The sequence below is a fragment of the Gossypium hirsutum genome, chromosome A02 (genome assembly GCF_007990345.1).
Source record: "Gossypium hirsutum isolate 1008001.06 chromosome A02, Gossypium_hirsutum_v2.1, whole genome shotgun sequence".
NCBI classification, from domain to species: Eukaryota; Viridiplantae; Streptophyta; class Magnoliopsida; order Malvales; family Malvaceae; genus Gossypium; species Gossypium hirsutum.
The window spans coordinates 74963032-74988936 of NC_053425.1; the positions used below are offsets into that span (position 1 = coordinate 74963032).

The following is a 25905-nucleotide window of genomic DNA, read 5'->3' on the forward strand; positions in this document are numbered from 1 at the left end:
AGGTTTTAAAGTATTTTAAGCCTTTGGCATGTATGGAGACTCGTTTAATTGTTATTAAGTTGCTAGGAATTGGCTTAAAATACTGACCTATGTTATTTGAAGGTCTCTATTTTATAAAGTCATTTAATGTAGATAATCTTGATTATGTTTTTAATTATGAATCGGTTTTTATACGATGATTAGTGATTAAGTCCAGTAATGCCTCGTACCCTATTTCAGCGTCAAACACGGGTAAGGGGTGTTACATTAGGCTCATCATAATTGTACTTTACTGGAATGCCTTAGCTTCACATCCGAAAATGGTCGGTATTACTCGGTTGGAGAGTACCTTTGCCCAAAAAGGATGGTTCTCATTAGCGCCGGGAGACATCACACAACCACAGATTTGTGGCATGTATAGCTACACTCTCATACATGATAGGTTAGTCTGAGAATCGACTAAACCATAACTCTTATACCACTAAATGTAACACCCCTTACCCGTATCCGAAGCTGGGATAGTGTTCGAGGCATTACCGGACTTAAACATCCATAAACATGCAAAATCGGGCCATAAAATTTCATCCAAATTAAAACTTTTCAAACACATGTAAATCATACCTTATACAGGCCTTCGAGGCCTAAAACATATATCGGGGTGGTTCGGGACTAAACCAAGAACTTTAGAAAGCTTTGGGAAAACTTACAGAAATTTTCATGAAATAGGGTCACACCCCCGTGTGGACATAGGGACACGCCCATGTGTCTCCAACACACCCGTGTCCTTAGGCCATGTAACTCTCTGTTTATGACGTTAGCAAAACAAATTTAACCACACAGCCGGGCCACACACTCATGTGCTAGGCTGTGTCCTCCACACTGTTGAGAGACATGGTCGTGTCTCTGCCCGTGCGACTAGTACTTATGCTATTTTCCAAGCCTTTTGTTACCATTAATCCCTCATATCTTTACACACATCAAAGATATACATCATGGTATCATTTTAATGATTTAACATATTTCACTAAGGTGTATTCTTAACATTAACATGCTATCATTCACTTATTACACGTACTCATATAATATCAAACCTAGACACAACAATTCCATATTCATTGACCTTATCATTTGATGAGCATTTTTACCAAACTTTCATAACCATCAATTTATCAAGTAGCTTTGATCAACATCAAGTATTCATGTTTAGACATTATCAACTTATTTCCAAATTAAAAATTTACCGTGTGCCTATGAACATTTCGATCGGTCAAGAAGCACCCGTCATGCATATATGTCATAATACCAACCATACATATCCTACAAGCATAAACACATCATTGCATCACAAGCATTAGAACTTATCATGGATAATTAGGCTTACAAGCCATCATTATAAGCCACATCTCATGGCTATATACAATGAATCAATATAAGCCAATACATATAGCTAATCATAATAGCATCTATCATAAAACTAAGTCCCTATACATGCCACTCACTTGAAGACATTAAGATTCATCAATACTCCAAAGGAGGTAGCTTGATAGGTGTGAGGTTGCCTCTGACGATCTCCAACCATGAGCTAACCTGTCAACACTAAAGAAATGGAAAGGAGGGAGTAAGCTTAAAGCTTAGTAAGTCCATATGAAAGTAATAAACAAATTATCAACATGATTCCATGGAAATATAATCATAATTACACTTTTATGATTCCATGGAAATATAATCATAATTACACTTTTACTTATTTTCTGGTAATGTTGTTTTCTAGAGTCATAGTTACTAAATTATTTATATTTGTAGGTACGGACCTCCAAATTAAGATCCGTAAATTTTACCTAAAACTATACTAATATATCTTTTTACCATAAAATTTCCAGAAGTTTTTATTTATCCAATAAGTACAGTTTATTCTTTAAAGATATCTCTGTTCTGCTACTTGACAGCTTTGACTTTTCTTTACTAAAAATCGATTATCTCATGGTACGGGTTTTTATTAAAGTTCTTGACTGTTTCTCTTGAAATATACTCATTAGGGATTTAGTCATATAAATCCTAGCCCATAACCATTTTTGTAAAATTTTTTCTGATTTTCCAAATTTGAGATAGGGGAGCCCCAAATCACTCTGACTCTGTCTCATAAAAGTTCAAATATTCATAATATGAAACTCTTCTGATTACACCATTTCTTCTATTTGAAACTAGATTCAATAAGCTTTAATCTCATATCTTATTTAGTCTCTAAATAAATTTCCATGATTTTTGGTGGATTTTCAAATTCAAACAACTGCTAATGTCCAACATTGTCTTAGTGCAAATAATGGTAACTATCATAAGTTCATTTTCGATTAATCATGAACTTACCATTTCATGGATTTCATGTTCAATTTCACAAAGACATAATAACATAACCATAAAGATTAGTAATCATAAATTGATATTTACCAAGGCATTATTCATAAGTTTAGCATACATACCTGTACTCATCGTAGTGTATCATATAACTATACCTCTTTAACATTCCCTCTTTGGGACTTTCATCACATTCATTACATTACCTATTTAACACTAGGAATACTATTGGATACGCAAAAACTTGCACCTAAGTGCCACATATACATACGTAGCCAAAGATACCTCATAACATGTATACATCCATAATGAACTCGGACCTCTCAGCGAGCTCGGATGTTACATGAATCGCATCCATTATGAACTCGGACCACTCAACGAGCTCAGATGCTCGAACTCAGACCTCTCCACGAGCTCAGATGCTACATAGATCACGAACATGGACCTCTCAACAAGTTCAGATTCTCACATATATCATAAACTCGAACCGCTCAACGAGCTCAGATTTTTAAATTCCTAGTGACATGTCACTTGTATCCTAAACTATTCCTAAGGTTCAAACGGGATTTTCCACACTTGCACTTAGCATCCTTATCGCACTTGCTTGTCATGTCGTGAACGACGACCATAATAACATTCATGCTTGCAAATTCACCATTTGTCCATTCATAGCATAATAAGGTGATAAACCATAAATTATACATATTTTTACCCTATGTTTAATGCATTTTATAGATGATTTCTCATTAGAATTGGTGAATTCGATGCTCCTAATGCTTTAATTTCATGTTTTTTACTCAGGAGAGCACCAAGAGTAAAAAGGACCCAAAAACGAGCCAAAAAGGGACAAAACAGACCAAATCAAGAAGATGACACGGCTTAAGCCTTGCCACACGGGCAGCTCACACGCCCGTGTCTTTTGAGGGTGTCGACCAAGGCTTTCACGATTCACATGACCTGGCCATTGACCCACACGGCCGTGTGGACAATCACGTCAGACGGCCATGTCCCTACTGAGCCCAAGTTAAGTCCAATTTGGAAAAGGCCACTTTGGAGGGTTTCTAGGCATTCCAAAGCCTATAAATACACACTAGAGGAGGAGAAAACGGGAGACAGAGAAAAGGGGTAAGGAATTACCCAAAGGAAGCCGATTGATCCATCTCAGAAGTCGGATTCATCATCAGGACTAAAGATCTCTTCTCAATTCCTCTTCAAGAATTTTGGGTTTTCTTTATGTTTTGTTATTTTTATACTTTTGAGATGTACTTTTATTTTATTATGAACTAAACCCCTTAGATATCTAAGGGGAATGAAACCTAAGACGAATCTTTTTATTATTTTCTAAATCGTATGATAAATATTTAACTTATTCTTAATTATATGTTCTTAATTCTTGTTTTGATATCCCAGGATACTGATTCAAGACACGCTCTTATTCAGAGGAGGAATAGACCTTGTCTAAGAGTACATTTGCCATAAGTAAGCGGAGTTGATTGTGTACCTAGAAATAGGGTGACAAGATTTTACCGGATTAGGGTGAAACCTAATAAGAGGATCCATAGATCGAGTTAATGCAACCCTAGAGTGTTAATTAGAGAAAAGTCTCGGTTATTCAATCTAGGGGTTAGACGTTATTAGTCATGAATAGGGATAAGAACATAACTTAGGGATCTCTACGGAACAAGTTGAATGAATAAATCGTCCGATTCGGAGCCATAATAACAAGTAAAGTCTAGGTGGATTTTTCCTTAGGTATTGTCTCAAGTCAATCAATTTTCCCAAATGCAATTCCCCAATTCTTTTCTCTGTGCGTTCTTAGTTTAAGTAATTAGTTAATTAAAACAAACCCTTTTATTCTTAGCCTAGATAATAAAAAGATAGTTATTACTAGTACTTTTGGTTCCCTTGGGTACGATATATCGGTCTTGCCATTACTATACTATTGTTCGATAGGTGCGCTTGCCTTTTCGTCATGATAATAGTTAGTCTAGGTTTGATCTTCATTATAAATATTTATTATTTGTTACGAATCACGCGATCAAGTTTTGGCGCCGTTGCCGGGGAATTGAAATATTAGGAACACTAAATTTTTATTACTTTAGCCATTTATTTTTCTTGTAATTTTATTTTATTTTATTATTTATTAATTTACTTTTTCTCTCTCTTGGTAGGTTTTTATAGTTTATGACTAGAAGAAACCCATCAGGACCATTACTTTTTGACGAAGAAATCGATCTACAGTTCGTAGAAATCAAAGAGAAATAAGGCGTAGTTTATGATACACGAAGAATGAGCGTGAAGACGATACTCAAACACCAACCGAAGAGATGGCCGAAAACCCAGGCGATTAGCTGCCTCCTGCAATTGCAGCTAATCAAAATCCTGCTCCACGTACTATGTATGACTATGCTAAACATTCTTTAACAGGAACTGAGTCTAGTATAGTTAGAACTGCTATTGCTGCGAATAATTTTGAGCTAAAACCTAACACAATTCAGATGATACAACAGTTTGTTCAGTTTGATGGTTTCCAGGATAAGGATCCCAACACGCACTTGGCAAATTTTCTTGAATTTTGCAATACATTCAAAATCAATGGCGTTTCTAATGATGGCATTCATCTTCAGTTATTTCCCTTTTCACTGAGAAACAAAGCCAAGCAGTTGTTGAACTTGTTACCACGAGGCTCTATCACTACTTGGGAACAAATGACCAAGAAATTTTTACTAAAATATTTTCTGCCAGCTAAAACGGCTAAATTACATAATGATATCTCTTCTTTTGTATAGATGGATTTAGAAACACTTTATGATGCATGGGAGAGATACAAGGACTTACTGAGAAGGTGCCCTCACCATGGGTTACCGCTTTGGCTGCAAGTTAAAATGTTCTACAATGGTGTGAATCCCTCGATAATACAAATGATTGACGCAGCTGTTGGTGGAACCATCAACAATAAAACATCGGAAGATGCCTATAATTCATAGAGGAGATGTCACGGAACAACTATCAGTGGCAAGTTATGAGGACAAAGCCAACAAAAACAGCCAGCGTCTATAACATCGATTCAGTCACCATGCTCTGTAATCAGGTAGAACTTCTCAATAAAAAGATTGATAGTTTTCTTGATTCTACCAGGTACATCCAGTAATGAGGTGTGGCTCAAGTGGAGGAGGTATGCATACAGAATACCAATCCTTCAATCCTACAACTGAAGAAGAACAAGTCAACTATATAGGTAACAATATCTTTAGATCTCAAAATAACCCATACAGTAATACCTATAATGCAGGTTGGAGGAACCACCCAAATTTCTCCTGAGGTGGTCAAGGGAATCAAAAGCCACAAAATCCTTAGGGTTTTTAACAGCCACCTTATCAACAAGAGAAGAAACCAAACCTTGAAGAGATGCTTTCTAAATTCATCTCGGTGTCAGAAACCCATTTCTAAAATACCGAGACAGCACTTAAGAATCAACAAGCATCAATCCAAGGACTCGAAATTCAGATAGGCCAGCTGTCCAAACTAATCTCCGACGACCACAAAGTAGCTTACCAAGTAATACTGAACCTAATCCGAGGGAACACCTCAATGCAATTAGCACTCAAAATAAGGATAGACTCATTGCACCTGAGCCAGAAATACTGCAAAACAACGCGATGAACAAATGATGAGAAGAGGTAAACAATAATGATCCCAAACATGTATGTACGAATCATGAACCTCGTGTGCCATATCCTAAAACAATGACGAAAGACAGAACAGAAGAACAATTCGGTAAGTTTTTCAAACTCTTAAAGAAATTACATATTAACTTACCCTTTATTGAAGTTCTTTCGCAGATGCCCAACTCAGCAAAATTCTTAAAGGAACTTCTGAGCAATAAAAGGAAATTAGACACTACATCGCATGTGGAACTCAATGCAGTCTGCTCAGCTATTCTAAAGAACAAGCTACCTAACAAATTGAAAGATCAAGGGAGTTTTACAATTCCTTGCTTAATTGGTAGTTTATCTATGAATAATGCTTTAGCTGATCTAGGGTCAAGTATAAATGTTATGCCCTATAAAATGTTTAAATGACTCGGTCTCGGTAAACCCAAACAGACTAGGATGAGCATACAATTGGCTGACAAAACAGTTAGATTTCCTAAGGGTATTATTGAAGATGTTCTCGTTTAAATTGATAAGTTTATTTACCCAGTAGACTTTGTTATCTTAGTTATGGATGAGGATAACGATGTACCTTTAATTTTAAGACAACCCTTTTTAGCAACTGCCAGAACCATTATTAATGTAGGCACATGAGAGCTAACACTTCGTACAGGTGACGACACAGTAACACTTCAAGCACGAGACTCAGTCAAAACCTCTAAAACTCAAGATAACGCTATAAAACCTATCGATGATAAAACTAATACTCAACCATCCTTGCAGGAACCCCCTCAAACCAAGACAACGGAGATAGTGCACTATTATCATGTAGAGAACAAAGACACCCATGAGGAACGAAGGCTTTAAATAGAGGAGCTAGATGAATGGCGAGCACACAAACTGAGAACACGTGATAAATTGAAACTACGCCAAAACAAGCTCGATACCTCTCCTAATCAACTTCAGGTTGGCGATAAAGTCTTACTGGATGTCCCAGATCCCCACATTGTCACTACCAAACCAAAAGAGGAAATCCCTCTTACGGTACTCAGTATGTTCCCATTCGGTACGGTTGAGGTGAGTCATCCCAAGTTCGGCACTTTTAAGGTAAACAACACCTGATTAAAACCTTATTTTAAGATTGACAGCAGGAACGAGGAGTATGAACTCCTCAAACCACCATGATAAATCAACGAAGAGGTAAGTCGAGCTTAGACTATAAATAAGCGCTTCTCGGGAGGCAACCCGAGTACTAACCATTTTAAATTATTTTAAATTCAAGTTTTAAACATTTAGGTCACTAACAAAGCATTTGAAGCACAGGTTCCCAGCACCACGCGGCCGGTAACACGGTCGTGTTTAAGGTCGTGTACCCAACACGGAGGGAAACATGGCTGTGCGATACGGCCGTACGAAAATAGGGTAAATGATTTCCCCAAAACACGGGATGCGATAAATCCCCACGGCTGTGTGACATGGCCGTGGGTGAACTTGATACGTACACAGGCATGGGAATGGAAACCCACGGGCGTGCCAGGGACAGGGCTCGATTCTGTTTCTTCGACACGGGCGTGAGACACGCACGTACCGTTAAGCCGTGGATAACACTATACGGGTGTGGTACCTTAACATGGGCGGGAGAGAAGCGAACAACGCTAGGCACAGCCGTGCGATATGGTCGTGTACCACACACGTCCAAGACACACGGGCGTGGGAGAATAGCAAATCATGACCTAAAATTGCAAAATTCGAAACACACAGGCTCACCCTCATAAGTACACGGGCGTGGCCCTAGGCCGTGTGACCCTCCCCTATATAAGCAAATCACTGTTCATTTTCTTCTTCCTTTCAAAAGCCCTAGCCGAAATCTCCCCTTCTCCACTCCCTGGTCCCTATTCTCAGCCACCACTACCCTCTCGTCTAGTTCATGTCGTAGCTTCATATGCTAACATCTTTAAGCACCTTACTCGATTTGAGCTTCAGTGTTTTCAACAATTTGACAACATTGATGCTACTCTACAGCAGAGTTGTCAGCACCTTCCCATCTCATCGCCAGTTCCGCCTTGCGAACCATCCAGCGATGAAGATGTTTAGAAATATTTATTTATTATTTTCTGTTTTTACTTATTATTGAAACTATTTCTATTATTTTTATTAGATTTTAGAATTTTATTTTTATTCTTTATTTAGGTTATTTCTTTTCGAATCCTTGTACTTCCTAATATCTCCTAAAAAGTTCCTGATTTTATCACAGTTATATAGAACTCCTAAGCTCATTATCACATAGGAACTACAACTCCACCAGGGAAGGTTCTCCATGACTGCTATGTCCTGCTCGACCACGACCATAGCTACCACAAGATATAATATTCTTTTGGCGCAGGACTTATAGCCTAATGAACCTCTAAGACTGCCGGAGTATCCTCCTCCACTCTCAAACCGATCACTCTCCAAAACTCTAAGTTCGAGGAATTCATCATACAGGAAGTTTCACTTCTCTGCCTATCTTATTTTTATTCTCTAGCATCTATCATTGTACATTGAGGGCAATGTACATCTTAAGTGTGGGGGGTATTTATTTCACTATCAGAAAAAGATCCCTGAATAATCACCTTGTTCTCATGAAAAACTCGCATATCATATTTAGGATAAATTTTAATTGATTTATGAATTTGGTTGATATATTTTGAATCAAGACATAGGGATTTATGCATTGACTATTTAAACTTTAAGACATTAGAGAATCAAGCATGATAAGTTGATTTTTAAGAAATTAGATTATAGGTTGTTTCCCCAAGTCTAGGTATTACTTTGAATTAGAAGTCACGAGTATAAACATCAAAAAGCCATAATTTTTGTGAGATTTTTGAGCCTTTTGAGCATCTATTCATCCTTTCATGCTCACTTTTATTATTGCTTTGAGTGCGTCAGTATTGAACTGTTATTCTAGAACTTGCTTGATTATGCATGTCGAGACCACACCATTTGATTTGATATATCAAAATGATTAAGGCACTTAGGATTAACCCACTCATGCCATGAAAATCCTACCTTCACGATTAACCCCTAGTAAACCCCCCTGAGCCAACAAACCAATTCTTGTATTACCCTTAATATTAACCTTTAACCCATTATTGTTGAAATCCCCTAAATTAATCTCTATTTTTGTCGAGATTTGAGTTGAATGGATTTCCTAGCTATGTTTTGTTCTTGATATTTAGTCTATATTATTTAACTTGTTCTTAAAAAAAAACACAACTATGTATGCATATCTGTAATTTCATATTCTGAGAGAAGCTCTGTTATACGCAAGTGAAGATTAACTCTTATTCTAGTTAGGAAACTTTTCAATTCAATCTCGATTCTAACCCTTTCTTTCAGCTTGTGACCACACCCCCTAACCAAGCCTCATTACAACCCTCTAAAGACCTTTTGATTGATGTATCATCTTAAAATTAAAGTGGTGGAGATTTGATTTTCATGCAAGCCTATGGTAATGACTTTCCATTATTGACTATTGAGTGCTTCCTTTATTGTCCTTAAAACACCTTGTGTAATTTGAGTGAATCTTTAGTGAGGATGTAAAACTCTGTGATATTCTGAATTAAAGGTAATTACTTAGATGATGGAAGATACTTATATTTTCGGGATAAAATGCTCAACTTGGAATGATTGAAACTTTTATGCTCTTTTAGTTAAATTCTCAATGTATGATTACCTATGGATTGATTTGAGATATTATTGATAGAAATTATAAGTTGAAAAGGATTTATTCTAATTATGAGTTGAGAATTTAGCTTGAGAACAAGCAAATGCTTAAGTGTGGGGGTATTTGATAAACAGTAAATTATACATATTTTTACCCCATGTTTAATGCATTTTATAGATGATTTCTCATTAGAATTGGTGAATTTGATGCTCCTAATGCTTCAATTTCATGTTTTGTACTCAGGAGAGCACTAAGAGTCAAAAGAAGCCAAAAACGAGCCAAAAAGGGACAAAACGGACCAAATTGAGAAGATGACACGGCTTAAGCTTTGCCACAGGGGTAGCTCATATGCCTGTGTCTTTCGAGGATGTCGACCAAGGCTTTCACGATTCACACGGCCTGGCCATTGACCCATACGGCCGTGTGGAACTAACGGATCAAACACGGCCTGGCAATCACGTCACACGACCGTATCACACGGGCGTGTCCCTGCTGAGCCCAAGTTAAGTTTAATTTGGAAAAGGCCACTTTGGAGGGTTTCTAGGCATTCCAAAGCCTATAAATACACACTAGAGGAGGAGAAAATGGGAGACAGAGAAGAGGGGTAAGGAATTACCCCAAGGAAGCCGATTGATCCATCTCAGAAGCCGGATTCATCATCAAGAATGAATATCTCTTCTCAATTCCCCTTCAGGAGTTTTGGGTTTTCTTTATGTTTTGTTATTTTTATACTTTTGAGATGTACTCTTATTTTATTATGAACTAAACCCCTTAGTTAGCTAAGGGGAATGAAACCTAAGACGAATCTTGGTATTATTTTCTAAATCGTATGATAAATATTTAACTTGTTCTTAATTATGTATTCTTAATTCTTGTTTTGATATCCCAGGATACTGATTCAAGACACCCTCTTATTCATAGGAGGAATAGACCTTGTCTAAGAGTACATTTTCCATAATTAAGCGGAGTTCATTGCGCGCCTAGAAATAGGGTGGCAAGGTTTCATCGGATTAGGGTGAAACCTAATAAGGGGATTCATAGATCGAGTTAATGCAACCCTAGAGTGTTAAGTAGAGAAAAGTCTCGGTTATTCAAATAGGGATTAGACGTTATTAGTCTTGAATAGGGATAATAACATAACTTAGGGGTCTCTACGGAACAAGTTGAATGAATAAATCGTCCAATTCGGAGCCAGAATAACAAGTAAAGTCTAGGTGGATTTTTCCTTAGGTATTGTCTCAAGTCAATCGATTTTCCCAAAAGCAGTTCCCCAATTCTTTTCACTGTGTGTTATTAGTTTAAATAATTAGTTAATTAAAACAAACCCTTTTATTCTTAGGCTAGATAATAAAAAGATAGTTATTACTAGTACTTTTGGTTCCCCTGGGTACGATATCCCGGTCTTGCCATTACTATACTATTGTTCGATAGGTGCGCTTGCTTTTTCGTCGTGATAATAGTTAGTCTAGGTTTGATATTCATTATAAATATTTATTACTTGTTATGAATCACGCGATCATAAGGCATAACTCTAATAGCAAATAAGCTTTTAAGAATTTACATAACATTTATCGCATTTTCATATGTCACTTGTCATGTATAATCATTTTCTTGCATTTCATGTAATATTCTTCCACATCATTAACACCATTTCATCAACTTTTCCAATGTTTCAAATCATAAAATATATGCAAAATAGTATGAATATAATTCAAGCATAACATTGCATTATTATTATCATACAAACTTACCTCGAACGCGAGCACGGCTATATATTCCGATTTAGTCCATAATCTCATTCATTTTCAATCTATGCCCGAATATCATTTAGCTTACTAATTAGTCACATTATTCATATGGGTCCAAAAATCATATTTTTACAAATTTACATTTTGACCCCTAAGCTTTCACATTTTTCACTTTTGCCCCAAGGCTCGTAAAATGATCATTATCCAATTTCTTGGCATTTTAAGCCTAGCTGAATCCTTTTAATAATTATAGTAGCCCCTAATTTCCACTAAATCACACTATTATGACAAATTTTGTAACTTCTGTAAAACGGTGCTTTTTGACAATTTCACCGAAAATCTCTTAGTAAAAGTCGTTTGTTACACATTGAGTATGCATTTTCTACCATGAGACATCTAAACACATGCATGTGATCCATGGGTAAATTTTTAAACACAATCCCTACTTAAAATATGGGTAGAAATGAGTAGATCTTGTTACGAGGATTTCAAAAACGTAAAAATCAATTAAAACGGGGCCAGAATGAACTTACAATCAAGCTTGGAAGCTTGAAAAACCCTAGCTATGTCTTCTCCATGCAAGTTTCGGCCATAGGGTAGAAGATGGACAAAAATTGGTTTTTAATTTTGTTTTTAATTCATTTTAATTAATAGATTACCAAAATGCCCCTAACTTAAAAATATTCTATTTCACCCATTTAATGTCTATTTTTGTCCAATAAATTACCCAATGGTCTAATTACTATTTAAGGGCCTCCAATTTAAAATTTCATAACAATTAGACAACTCTAACATCTAGAACTCAACTTTTGCACTTTTTACAATTTAGTCCTTTTTACCAAATTGAGTGCCCAAACGTCAACATTTTCGAATGAAATTTTCATGAAATCATCCTGTAACTTTTTAGACCATAAAAATATAATAAAAAAATTTTACTATGTCAATTTTGTGGTCCAGAAACCACTGTTCCGACTAGGCCCTAATTCGGGATGTTATAGATCCAAAGAATATTGTGAGTGGGAATAAAAAATTAAACTTATGTTTCATTACTATAAATACAAAGAAGAGGAAAATTCCCATTGGCGACCCCTGGATTTTTAGATTATGCGTTGATTTGGTGGATTCAACTTGGAGTTAATCATCAAAAAAACTACGAAAGAGTAATTGCAATGATAAATCGCAGTTTATACATATTTTTATCCCATGCATAGGAAATTCATGGATGATTTCTCCTTAGATTTTTTGAATTCGATGCTCCTAATCCTTTAAATTCATGTTTTATACTTAGGTGAGCATAGAAGAGTAAAAAGAGCGAGAAACGAGCCGAAAACGAAGAAAATAGACCAACATGTGAAATCAACACGGCCTGGACTTCCGTACACGGGTAGACCACATGCCCGTGTCCTTTTAGTAGAATCGAACACAACTTACACGGGTAGACCACACGCCTGTGTCTATTTAACAGGCTCGAACACGGTTTGAAGCAATCACACATGGGCGTGTCACACGGGCGTGTCCCTGTCGGGCCCAAGTCTAGTCCTATTCAGAAAAGGCCACTCTTGAGGGTTTAGAAGCATTCTAAAGCCTATATAAACACCTCATGAGGTACCAAAAAGGGACACACGGAGTAGGAGGCAAGGAATTACTCGAGGGAAGTCGATTGATCCATCTCAGAAGCCGAATTCACCTTCAAGACTAAAGATCTCCCACAATTCCCTTTAAGAGTTCTTGGGTTTTCTTTATGTTCTGTTATCATTATTCTTTTGAGATGTTTTCTTTCATAAATATGAACTAAACCCCCTAAATACCTAAGGGGAATGAAACCTAAAACAGATATTATTATTATTATCTGAATTGTATGATAAATATTTAACTTGTTCTTAATTATGGATTCTTAATTCTTTCTTTAATATTCTAGGATATTGATTCAAGTATTGATGTGCTTATTAGGAAGAGAAAAAGTCCCTGTCTAAGAGTAGATCTAACATAATTAAGCGGAGTTGATTGCATGCCTAGAGATAGGCTGACAAGATTTTGCCGGATTAGGGTGAAACCTAATAAGGGAATTCATAGATCGAGTTAATGCAACACTAGAGAGTTAGTTAGAAAGAGATTTCAATTAATCAACTCAGGGTTAGACGTTGTTAGTCTCGAGAGAGATAATAATATAAATTAAGGATTTCTATAGATTAAGTCAAGTGAATAAATTGTCTGATTCAGAGTCAATAACAAGTGAAGTCTAGGTGGATTTTTCCCTTAGGTATTGTCCAAATCATTCAGTTTTCCCAAAAGTTATTTCCCCAATTTATTTTCCGTGCACTCTTAGTTTAGTAATTAGTTTAGAGAAAACAAGCCCCTTTATTTTTAGGCTAGATAATAAAAAGAAAGTTAATACTAGTACTTTTAGTTCCTTTGGGTTCGACATCCTGGTCTTGCTATAAGCTATACTACTGTTCGATAAGGTGTGCTTCCCTTTGTCGTGAGAATAATTAGTTTTCAAGGACGGATATTTATAAAATATAAACTTATCACGATTCACATCACATCATGCAACATGCAACAAGTTGAAGCAAGTGATGCGAATGTGTTATGTTCCTTCTCATTACTATAGAGAGGTCTCAATGAGACTTTAATGTCGTGTTCAAGGTAATCGATTTGTTCATGAGTACTTTAAGGAGATGGAGATGCTTATGTAAAGGAAAAAATATACAAGAGGATGAAGAGACTACCATGGTGTCATTTGTAGATGGCTTGAACGTTTTGATAGCCAATACTCTTAATCTTTAAACCTATATTAATATTAAGGAGATGGTACACAAGGTAATTGAGATTGAGCAACAATTTCAATAACATCAATCTCGTCTATTTGGCACGTCACACTATTATCGAGGTACAAGTTCTAATTCTACTTTCAAGAATTTGAAACCTCCTTATGCTACTAATAAGTTGTTGCCAAAACATGCTAAGAGTAAACCTTTTCATTGGAAAAGTGAGGCTCCTACAAAAAATTCTTCCACATCTTTCAAGCAGCCCATTTCTACTAATTTTTCACCAAGACAACAAAGAGCTCGTGACATTGAATGTTTTACATGTAAAGGGTGTGAGCACTATAGTCGTGATTGTGCCAACATGAGACTTTTGTCGATCAAAGAATATGGAAAACTTTGAGAACCAAAAAAATAAGATAATGTGAATTTTTTCCTTGAATCTTTAGAGTTAGATGAGATAGAAACGTCATGTTCTCCTATTGAGATAAATTGTACTGAATTGAATATTCATAATACTTGTGAGGGGGATATGGGAAGTGAGTAAAAATCATGTGCAAACCCAAAGAGAAAAGAGACCTTAAGTGATAAAATTCTACTAAATGGTCCAAATTTGGTGAGTGAAAATCCATATGAGGTAAAATTGAAGAGTTCTTAAGTGGAAAAAGAAAATGAAAAGAAAGAAAATACCCATACAAAAGTGAGGAATGATTATGTTTTAACTAAATCTAACTCAAATTTGTTTAGCAGTGTTTCTTTGTTATAGGATTTCAAGGATATATTAACGGACTCTCAATTATATTACTTTATCATCAATAGATAATTTTACTTATAGGAAAAAGGTACATTGAACATTGGTAATTCTCCACATGTGGTAGAAGGTAAGAAAAGTAATGATACATCAAAAATTGAAATATGTAGGCATACCTTCAATGTTTTTGATAAGTATGCTACTGGTTTTATTTTTCCTTTAAGATAATTCGTAATAACTTTGAAACTATAGAATTGTGTGACGAGTACTCGTGGTGATATGTGCGAGTGAGTGGTGAACATAGATGAGCGACTCGAGTTGAATCCTCTTCTTGGGGCAATGAACCCAATTTGAGAATATATGAATCTATTAGGATGCTCTAATTTGAGGGTGACAATTAGGAAGCGTAGGGCACTACAATGACCAGAGTTATGTTTAATGATTTACAAGGTCAATGAGACGCAATTTAAATCTAAGGGTTGAGAGTCTGTGATTGAGCGACTCCAGACTACAAGAGGAGTACGAGTGCTATTGATTCGAATTTGTGACCTAAGAAACATTAGCGATTTTTATGATCTGTTATTGTAACAACCCGATTTTGGGTTTAGTTGGAAAAGTTATTTCGGGACCACAAATTTGACATAGAAAAATGTTTTTTTATTATATTTTTATGGTCTACATTTTTATGGAATTATTTTGTAAAAATGTTGTTCGAAAATTTTGACGTTTAGGCACTCAATTTAGTCAAAAGGACTAAATTGTAAAAAAATGCAAAAGTTGAGTTCTACATGTTAGAGGTGTCCAATTGTTATGAAATTTTAAATTGGAGGCCCTTATATGGTAATTAGACCATTGGTCAAGTTGGTGGACAAAAATGGACATGGTTAGCCATGTTCCCAAAGTTTTTCATTAAGGGCATTTTGGTTATTTAGTTATTAAAATGAATTAAAAACAAAATTAAAAGCCAATTTTTGTCCATCTTCAACCCCTTGGCCGAATTTCACATAAGGAACACAACTTCCAAGCTTAATTACCAAGAAAGACGTGGAATCGACCTTGATCGGGGAAAGGAAAATATTGTGGACTAAATTGCAAAATTTCTATATTTTGCACCGAGGTAAGTTTGTATGTAAATAATATTTCAATTATTTTTTATGTTATTATCTTTTGTTACTATATGAGATGTGGCTGCCTATAGAATAATCAATTGATGTAAACTACGAATTGGAATTGACTAAGAATGAGTTAGTAAAATGTTGAAAAGTGAAGAATTTTCCGATTGAACCTTTGGAATAAAAAGATACGAATGATCCATTGTAAGAACACATGTGTAGTACTATGTGCAGGCTACTATGTGTTTAAGACAATTTTAGGTCACATGTGTAGTACTAAGTGCAGGCTACTACGTGTACCAGATTGTTAGGTCACATGTGTAGTACTAAGTGCAGGCTACTATGCATACCTGTTAACATCGATCATGTGTGTAGTACTAAGTGCAGGCTAGTATGTGTACCAGATTGATAGGTCGCATGTGTAGTACTAAGTGCAGGCTACTATGTATACCAGAGAGCTTCGGTTACAAGGGTGGTATATGCACAAGCCACCGGGTATCTGTTATTATTTCGATAAGTGAAAATACATATGCACATGACTATGTGTTGAATAAGTGCAGGTATATCGATGTGGAAAGTTGTGAGCAATGTGCTCGATAGTTGAGTGAATCTTTTGGTAAGATAGAATGGAGTAAGTGAAATTATGTAAAAATAAAATTTTGTAATAAAACAGTTTTGGACAGCAGCAGTTTTGTGACTTTGAAAAATCACCAAAAACAGTAGAAATTGAATTAGAGGTTGAATAAGATATGAAATTAAATCTTAATGAGTTTATTTTCTCATAAAAGAAACGGTGAAGGTAAAAGAATTTCATATTCTGTGATAATTGGATTTTTGTGAGATAGGGTTAGAATGATTTTGGAATCCCTGGTTCTGATTTGTACAAAAATAATTATGGGTCATAATTTGCAAGCTTAAAATCCTTAATGAGTCTATTTTCAAGTGGAATTGATAGGGACAGCATCCGAGATCTGTACCATGAGTTAAATAATTTTTAGTGAAGAAAGATCGGAACTTTCAGACAGTGAAACAAGGGTATCTTTAATGAATAAACTGTACTAATTGGCTAAACCAAAAATTTTGGAAATTTTATGGTAAGAATATATGTGAGTCTAGTTTCTGGAAAAATTAGCAGTTCTTAATTTGGAGTCCCGTACCATGAGATAAATAATTTTTAGTGATGAGAGGTTAGAAGTATTGGACAGTGAAACAGGGGTAACTTTAATGAATAAACTGTACTAATTGGATAAACCAAAAATTCTGAAACTTTTATGGTAAGAATATATGTGAGTCTAGTTTTTGGGAAAATTAACGGATCTTAATTTAGCATCTATAAATAATTTAGTGACTGTGACTCAAGTAAACAGCTTAACCTGAAAATGAGTAATTGTACAATTATGATTGTTTTACCTTAAGAATGATGTTGACAAATTTTTTATTATTTACGTACTTACTTACTAAGCTTTATGCTTACTCTCTTTTCTTTTCTTCATCTTATATTGTTACCAAGCCAGCTCGGGGTTCGGAGATTGTTGAAGATCCATTCACACTATCAACACTCTTTTCGTATTTTGAAAAAAATATTTTGGATTATGGCATGTATAGAGGACTTAGTTATTTTGTTTTATGTCATAATTAATTTGGCCTAAAATGTTAGCCTTCAATATTTGATAGCTTATTTTGTATATGACCATTGATATTAATTAATATTGTTCAAGCTATAAGGTATGAGGATGCATGATTAAGTATGAAATTTGAATTATTTTAATTTGGATATATATAAAAAAAATCTATGTCATGGTTTCGTACGATTGCATGCGTTATGTTCCATTAATGTCTCGAACCTTGTTTCAGCGTAGAACATGGGTAAGGGGCATTACATTTTAGTGGTATCAGAGCTATGGTTTAGTTGATTCTCAGATTTACGTAGCGTGTTTGAAAGTATATCTATACATGCCATAAATATACTGTGATAGTGTGATGACTCCTGACAATTTAAATTGTGTTTTCATATAGTAAATGGATCCCGACCGAGCTATAGCTAATGATGTAGAAAGCAATGCGCTGGCTCCCGTGCAAGGGACCGCTCCAGCTGAGAGTAGACCTGAGACACTTGAACAAGGAGATGGTGCTCGGGAAGCCTTTCTCTGTTTGATGAATAATTGATATATAGAATTTGTTCGAGCAAACCCGAATGCTTAACCTTCTCCACCCCCTCCTATTCCCCAACTGGTTTCCGTAGTTCCTCAAGGTGTCAAAATGGTAAGATTGAACAAGCCTCTAGTTGATAAAATTCGAAAGCAAGGGGCTAAAGAATTCAGGGCTAGTATAGATGATGAGCCCAAGAAAGTAGAGTTTTGGCCTGAGAATTCTATCAAGGTATTTGATGAGCTTTTTTGCACTCCCGAAGAATGTTTAAAATGTGCTATATCTTTACTAAGGGATTTAGCATATCATTGGTAGAAGATACTGGTATCCGTGGTTCCAAAAAGAAAGGTTATATGGGATTTTTTCCAAAAGGAATTCAGAAAGAAATACATAAGCCAGAGGTTCATTGATCAGAAACGGAAAGAGTTTCTCGAGCTGAAACAAGGTAAAATGTCTATGGCAGAATATGAACGTGAATTTGTTCGACTTAGCAAGTGTGCCCAAGAGTGTGTCTCTACCGAAGCTATTATGTGCAAAAGGTTTGAAGATGGGTTAAATGAAGACATTAGACTGTTAGTTAGGATCTTAGAGTTGAAAGAGTTTGTAGTATTGGTCAATCGAGCTGGTAAAGCCAAAGAGCTAAATAAAGAAAAGAGAAGTTGTGATTGAAGCCAAAGATGCAAGAAAGAGGCCAATGAGTAAGTCGTTCCAATCTCAGTCAAAGAAGTCCAAAAAAATGAATCCTCAATTGATGGTTTCAGTTGGATATTCGTATCGAGACCATGGGGGATCATGTTCGGGTTCTAAAGCTCAAGCTACTTCAATGGCAAGTATGGGCAACATGAGGCCTAATAGACTTGAGTTTCAGCATTATAGTAAGCAACATCAAGGTGAGTGTTGGGCGATTAGTCGAGCTTGTTTCAGGTGTGGTTCTCGAGAACATTATATTAAGGATTGTGCAAAAAAGGTTGAAGAAGAAAAATTTCAGAATATCAAACAAACTAGCACTACTAATAGATGTAGACCTCCGAGAAATACTGGAAGTGGAGCTAGTAGTAAAAGTGTGATGAAGGATTCAACTGGGAGATCGGGAGCTAGAGCACCTGCTAGAGCTTATGCCATACGTGCTCGTGAGGAGGTGTCATCTCCCGATGTGATTACTGGTACATTTTCTGTTTATGATACTACTGTTATTGCATTGATTGATCCTGGATCTACTCATTCTTACGTTTGCGAGAATTTAGTATCTAGTAAGAGTTTGCCTGTAGAGCTTACTAAATTTATGATTAAAGTGTCAAACCCCTTAGGCAAATATGTGTTAGTAGATAAGGTTTGCAAGAATTGTCTTTTGATGATTCAAGGTCACTGTTTTGCGGCTAATCTGATGTTGTTACCATTTGATTAGTTTGATGTCATTCTAGGTATGGATTGGTTGACATTACATGATTCCAAGGTAAATTGTAGACAAAAAACCCTTAGTTGAAATGTGAAAATGGTGAGATTCTTTGGGTTGAAACAGATGAATCAAATAAAGTGCCTATGGTGATTTCGCACATGTCTGCTCAGAGATACATGAGAAAAGGGTGTGAAGCTTATCTTGCATATGTATTGAATACCGAGATGTCTAAGTCAAGGCTTGAATCAATGTCGGTAGTTTGTGAATTCTCGAATGTATTTCTAGAAGAATTGCCTCGATTGCCTCCGATTAGAGAGGTAGAGTTTGCCGTTGATTTGTTGGCTGGGACTGCACCAATCTCAATTGCTCCGTATAGAATGGCTCCAACTGAATTGAAAGAATTAAAGGCTCAGTTGTGAGAGTTAATAGATAAGGGGTTTGTGAGACTGAGTTTCTCTCCCTGGGGTGCTCCCGTATTGTTTGTAAAGAAAAAAGATAGGTCTATGAGACTTTGTATTGACTACCGACAGCTCAATAAGGTGACTATAAAGAACAAGTATCCGTTGCCGAGAATTGAAGATTTGTTCGACCAGTTGAAAGGGGCAACAGTGTTTTCAAAGATAGATTTGAGATCCGGTTACTATCAGTTGAGAGTTAAAGAGTCAGATGTGCCAAAAATCACTTTCAGAACAAGGTATGGACACTATGAATTTCTTGTGATGCCTTTCGGTTTAACTAATGCTCCAGCCATTTTTATAGATTTGATGAACCGAATCTTTCGCCCATTTTCGGATAAGTTTGTGGTTATGTTCATAGATGACATATTGATTTATTCTCGAGATAAGTCTGAGCATGCCAAACAGTTGAGAACGGTATTACAGATTTTGAGAGAAAAGAAATTGTTCTCTACATTCAGTAAAAGTGAATTTTGGCTTCATGAAGTTGGATTTTTGGGACATCTAGTTTCGGGTGTGTGACAGCCCAAAATTGACCCTAGTCGGGAAGTGGTTTCGGGACCACAAAACCGAGTCATACTAATAATTAGCCATCATATTTGATGCTTATTATATGTATATATGCATGTGTGAAAATTTCATGCTTGAATTTTGTTAATTGTAAGTGAATTTTATTAAATAGGACTTATGTGAGAAAATTTAGAAATGTGCTAGGCAAATGTGAAGTGGCCTATTAATGCATGTTATGAAAATGATGGGTTTGCATGTCAAATTACCCAAAATTTGAGCTAGTGGCTGGCCATGCTATGGGTGGAAACATGTTGGGAACATGTTGGCTTAGTGTGTTATGTTAGAAAGAATAAATAAAAGGGTTAGTAATTAAGTAATGAAAAGGGAGGGGTGATGAAAACAAAGTTGTCTCATCCATCCACCCCCCTCCATTTGCCGTAACTAGACAAAAAAAAAGAAAGAGTGTGTTCATCTTCTTCTCCATCTTGCCAAAACCGAAACAAAAAGGAAAGAAATAGGGAAGTTTTCATTAAGGCAATTCGGCAACCCTTTTTCTAGTGGGAGGTAAGTTTTGAAATGTTGGTTTTAACTTCCTTTGTATGTTGAGCTAATTGTTGAAATGCATTTCGGCAATGTCATGAAAAATCAAACTTTTATGGTGGTTTGGGCATTAAGCCGTATATCAAGAGGTTAGGAGTAGAGGTTGTTTCATGTTGTATTGAATAAGTAGAGATTATTATGAGGTTGAAATTTGTGGAATTTTAGTTAAGTAATGCTTGGTACATTCGGCCATATGGGTTAATGGAATGTTCATTTTATTTGTTAATTTCTTTTATGAGAAATGGGTAATTGTTAAAGCCGAATGAGTTATGGAAGTTTTTATAAATGTATGAAGTTCAAGGTGCAAAATTTTAGTCTTGATGTTATGGATAATTCGGTTGAGATATGGGGAGAGGGAGTTGTCATTTAGGTTAAGATCAAAGGGATGAGCAATAGGCATTAAAAGGTGAAATGTGTGAAACTTAAAGTGTAAAAACCTATATGTAATTACATAGGAAATGTTAAAAAACTAACATGGTATATTCAGCCATGTAGAGTACATCCTAGAGATATTATATTTAATTCCCTACAATCGACTAAATGGGTGATTAGTAAGAGTGATTGCCGAATATACTAACATACATATGCATGTGTAATTGGATTGTAAATATTTAGCAAGGCGGTTAAACTAGTTGATTTATTGATTAAGCTCAAGGAGTTAAAGGAGGAGAATCAAGCAAAGGCAAAGAAAAGATCATCGAGTAGCCGAGTTGGAACCGTCTTACCCAACACAAAGTAAGTCATTAAGCATATAGTTTGTATTAATTTAAATGGTCATAACGTCTATGTAATGATGCTGAATGGAATGATAAATATATATATACATGTATGTATTTGGTGATGAAAGTGTTGAATGAGAAGAAAAGAGGTGAGATGTATTGAGTTGTTGATCTCGGCACTAAGTGTGCGGGTATATACATTTATGATCATGAGATTGGCGCTAAGTGTGCGGGTTTAAATTGTACGGCACTAAGTGTGCGAGTTTGATTATATAGCACTAAGTGTGCGAGTTTGATTATATAGCACTAAGTGTGCGAGTTGATTATATAGCACTGAGTGTGCGGACTTAATATATACTTTTGAATCACTATGGACACTAAGTGTGCGACATTATTGAGTTGATCACGGACAGCGGATCGGGTAAGTACCTTGAGTTCATGGCTAATAGGCGCTATGTTTATATTTGGAGTTGAGCTTGGTAAGTTTGAACCTATGTGACAATTATAATTGAAGTCACGTACATAAGATTTATCGTGGAATAGGTGAAAGGTCTTTTAGTTGTATGATTGTAACGAAAATACAATGATGTATGAAAATGCCTCAAATATCCTATTGATTAGTATATGGAATGTGAATGCATGACTTGGTATGAGATTGAACCGATAGGTCTAAGGAACTATGGTATGGTTCGGTATGGATGGAGTAACTAGCCTCGTTCCATTTTGTTTCCTCTTGTGATAATGTTATTAATGGATGGTAGTGCATTGCTTATGACTTACTGAGTTATATACTCACTCGGTGTTTCCTTGTCACCTATTTTAGGTTTCTTGGACTCGTCTCTTTTTGCGTGATCGGGCCGTCATCGAAGTCATCACACCGGCTAGCAACTTTTGGTATCTTCTTTTTAGTCGGTCTAGGAGAACATTTCGGCATGTATAGGCTAATATGTTTTGTTGAAATTTGGTATGTAAACTTTTGGCCATGCGAAAATGGCATAAATGTTCGGTTGGATTTGGTTCTATAATGTTAGGTCGTAAGTCTTGGAAATTCGATTTTTATGCCATATGTCATGGTTGATTATTTTTGGTGTCAAAATTCATGATATGGCAATAGTGTAGTAGGGAGATGTTTGACAATGATTAGCCCTTGGCATGGCTAGTCATGATCATGATTTGTGATATGTATGATGAATTACTAGTTAGATCAAGGAGAAATCACGAAATAGGCATAGTTGCTTTAGTAACAGATGCTGGCAGCAGCAGTGACGTGAGATTGAAAAATCACTAAAAATAATTAATGAATAAATTATGTAATCGAAGCTCGATGAGTCTATTTTCATATAGAAGAAACGAAACGACCATATGAGCTGTATGTTAGGAGATAATTAAACTCTTGTGAGACAGGGCCAGAGCAATTTCTGGGTTCCCTGTTCCGACTTCGGAAATTCATTATAAATTAACCAGGGATAATTAGGAGTCATGCCATATATGTATAGATTCCTCTCTGAGTCTAGTTTCTATAGAAACAAACGGCATCAGTATTAAAGCTCTGTACAGGGAGTTATCCAAATCGTAATGCATGAAGGTCAATGTAGTCACACCCTGTAATAGGGGAGAATTTAACTAATAAACTGTACTAATTGGCCCGACCAAAAATTCTACAAAAATTCTACCATATAGGTATATGAGTCTAGTTCCTGGGAAAATTTACGGAACTGGATTTCGAGTTTCAGAACTCAAGATATGATTTTTAAAGCGACTAGTATGCAGATTGGCAGCTTGTCTGGGAAATGTCAAATAAGTGGGTTGAAGTCTGTTAACACCTCGTGTTCGACTCCGGCGACGGTCTCGGGTTCGGGGTGTTACAATTTTATTGGTATCAGAGCTATGGTTTAGTCGGTTCTAGGACTACCATAGCACATATGAGTCTAGCTATACATGCCTTAATGTTAATGTTTAAATGTGTGATGACTTCTGACGGTTAAAATTTTTGTTTTGATTAGTAAATGGATCCCGGTGTAGAGAGAACCTTGGCGGATGACGTTGAAAGTGTAGCGGCTGCTCCTGCACAAGGGACGCCGCCTGTTGAACCTCAGTCATCTGCGAATAATCAAGGTGAGGGGGCTAAACAAGCCTTCTTTACCATGATGAATGAGTGGGTCGCGCAATATGCCCGAACCAATCCGGCTGTCCAACAATTCCCGAATTTGAATAATCCACCCCAAGAGCCCGTAATGCCATCAGTCACTGATCCTGTGAGGCTGAGTAATCCACCTGTAGACTTGATTAGGAAGCGCGGGCCTGAGGAGTTCAGGGCCATAGTTACTGATGATGCTGAAAGGGCCGAGTTCTGGCCTGATAACACCATTCGGGTGTTTGATGAACTATCATGCACACCCGATGAATGTCTAAAGTGTGCTATATCCTTGTTGCGGGACTCAGCCTACTATTGGTGGAGGACCCTGATTTCCATAGTCCCAAACGAACGAGTTACTTGGGACTTCTTTCAAACGGAATTCCGAAAGAAATATATTAGTCAATGGTTCATTGATCAAAAGCGCAAGGAATTCTTGGAACTCAAGCAAGGCCGTATGACAGTATCTGAATACGAACATGAATTCGTAAGACTCAGTAGGTATCCCCGGGAGTGTATAGCTGATGAGGTTGCTATGTGCAAAAGATTCGAAGAAGGATTGAATGAAGATTTAAAGCTACTAGTAGGTATTTTGGAGATAAAAGAATTCGTAACACTAGTCGAACGAGCCTGCAAGGCGGAAGAACTTGGAAAGGAGAAGAAGAAGGCTGAATTTGAAGCTAGAGACTATCGTAAAAGATCGACGGGTAAAGCTCCGTTCTCAGCTGTAAAGAAGTTCAGGGAGGACACTAATAAGTCGAGGATGACTGCGGGAATTTCCATCAGAGCACGACCATCGACGGACTCCCGAGCTACTTCGGTAGCTAGTGTGGGCAATAATCGTCAAGAGAAACCTGAATGTCCCCAATGCGGAAGACGACACCTAGGTGAATGTTGGGGTAAGTCTACTAACAGGGCCTGTTACGGATGCGGTTCGAAGGACCACTTCATTAGAGATTGCACGGAGATTGATGAGAAGAATAAGATTCAAGGTGCAAGACCTAGTGGAGTGACAACTAGAGGTAGACCACCGAGAATTTTAGGAGGTAGGGGTGGTAGTCAGAGAGGGGCCTCTGATACGGCTGTTCGAGCCGAGAACCGTACTCCTGCTAGAGCATATGCCATTCGCGCACGAGAGGAGGCATCCACCCCTGACGTCATCACTGGTACCTTCACTCTCTTTGATACTAATGTGATTGCATTGATTGACCCTGGCTCTACTCATTCATATGTATGCGAAACCTTAGCATCCAGTAAGACTCTACCTGTTGAGTCTATTGAGTTCGTAATTTGAGTGTCAAACCCTTTGGGTCAATCACACTTGTTGATAAAGTGTGTAAGAGATGCCCTCTAATAATCCGAGAATCCTGTTTTTCGGCCGATTTGATGCTTTTGCCGTTTGACGAATTTGATATTATTCTTGGTTTGGATTGGTTGACCGCGCATGATACGGTTGTGAATTGCAAAAGCAAGACTATTGATTTGAGGTGCGCAAATAACGAGATAATCCGAGTTGAGTCTACGGACTTAAGGGGGTTGCCAGCTGTAATATCAGCAATGTTGGCCCAGAAATATGTAAGAAAAGGGTGCGAAGCATACCTTGCGTATGTACTTGATGACAAAGAATTAGAAAAGAAACCCGAATCTGTGCCGGTGGTTTGTGAATACCCGGATGTTTTTCCTGAAGAGTTACCAGGTTTGCCACCTGTTCGGGAGATAGAGTTTGGTATTGAGCTTGTACCTAGAACTACGCCAATTTCGATAGCTCCGTATCGTATGGCACTAACTGAGTTAAAGGAATTGAAAGCTCAATTGCAAGAGTTGACGGATAGAGGTTTCGCTCGACCAAGTTTCTCACCTTGGGGTGCACCAGT

The 25905-nt window shown here is 36.7% G+C and overlaps 1 non-coding gene across 1 annotated transcript; it reads right to left on the reverse strand.

Moving 5' to 3' along the window:
- Nucleotides 1-5088: 5088 nt before the first annotated feature.
- On the reverse strand, nucleotides 5089-5194 carry LOC121216873 (small nucleolar RNA R71). Its single transcript, XR_005913081.1, has one exon. It is a non-coding gene; the product is annotated as a small nucleolar RNA R71 (small nucleolar RNA).
- Nucleotides 5195-25905: the final 20711 nt, after the last annotated feature.